This window comes from Vombatus ursinus, unplaced genomic scaffold (assembly GCF_900497805.2).
Source record: "Vombatus ursinus unplaced genomic scaffold, bare-nosed wombat genome assembly UNPS02012901.1, whole genome shotgun sequence".
Classification (NCBI taxonomy): domain Eukaryota; kingdom Metazoa; phylum Chordata; class Mammalia; order Diprotodontia; family Vombatidae; genus Vombatus; species Vombatus ursinus.
In genome coordinates, this window is record NW_020952679.1 from 2217225 (window position 1) to 2218160 (window position 936).

Consider the following 936-nt stretch of genomic DNA (forward strand, 5'->3'; position numbering starts at 1 on the left):
GAAAGCAGATCATTCTGCCCTCGGAGAAACTGAAGTCCAGAGATGGGCAGCGACTTGCCCGCGGGCGCCCGGACGCCCAGAAGCCTCCCACCGCGGGCCGCTTCCAAAACCTCTTACGGAATACGGGTCTTCGAGTCGCTTTCCTAAACCACAAGGGGCTTGGGCGCCGGTTTCGACTCCCGGCCAAGAGAAGAGAAATAAGGTTTCCCGCTCATCCCCCTCGGGAAGGGAAACATTGTTTCCAATGGGGCCCGGCAGTTCGCACCACTCACGGCCGATTGCAAAGGCCTGGAGGTGGGCGGGTCCCCGGGTCCTGCCTCGCAGCCCCGGCCCAGGGGAGGGGGCGGGGCCCTCGTGACGTGGGCGGATTCGAATCCCGCCGCCCCGCCCCGCCCCGCCCCCCAGACGCCCATCGGGGTTCTAGTCTCCGCCCGCGCGCCCGCCTGGCTGCCCGCCTGGCTCCTCCCCAGCCCGGCCCCGCCCAGCCCAGCCTAGCCCAGCCGGGTGCCCCCGGGCGGCGGAGCTGAGACGGACCCAGACCGGAGCGCGCGCGCGCGCAAGCACGGTGCGAGCGCTCCAGCCAGAGGTGCCCACCTCCGCCGCAGGAACGGGGCTCGCTCGATCGCGGCTCCCCTCCCACACCCTCGTCGCCCGGCCGGACGCCGCTGGGCACGGGCGGCCAGCAGCTGTGGCATTCCCAGCCCTTGGTCAGGGCTCCTTGGCCGGAGCGGCCCCAGCGGCGGCCCCAGGACAGCAGACGCCATGGGGACGAGGTAGGCTCACTCACAGGCTTGTGGGGACCCGACACGCTGTTCCCTGGGGGGCTCCCGCGGGGGGCCCCGGGCCGCTGGCTCTGGACACTTGGGGCCCCTGATTCCCGGCTGCAGCCTGCAGATGCCCGCACCCGGCTCCTGGGGTGTCCTGGACGTGTCTGGC

The 936-nt window shown here is 71.8% G+C and overlaps 1 protein-coding gene across 1 annotated transcript in view; it reads left to right on the forward strand.

The window, feature by feature from the left end:
- The first annotated feature begins 698 nt into the window (after positions 1-698).
- The window catches only part of SH3BP4 (SH3 domain binding protein 4), a 135377-nt gene continuing 135139 nt past the window's right edge, over positions 699-936 (forward strand). The window contains exon 1 of the mRNA XM_027858302.1: positions 699-773. The gene's annotated coding sequence lies outside the window, so the exon portion shown is untranslated. The remainder of the gene's footprint in view (positions 774-936) is intronic.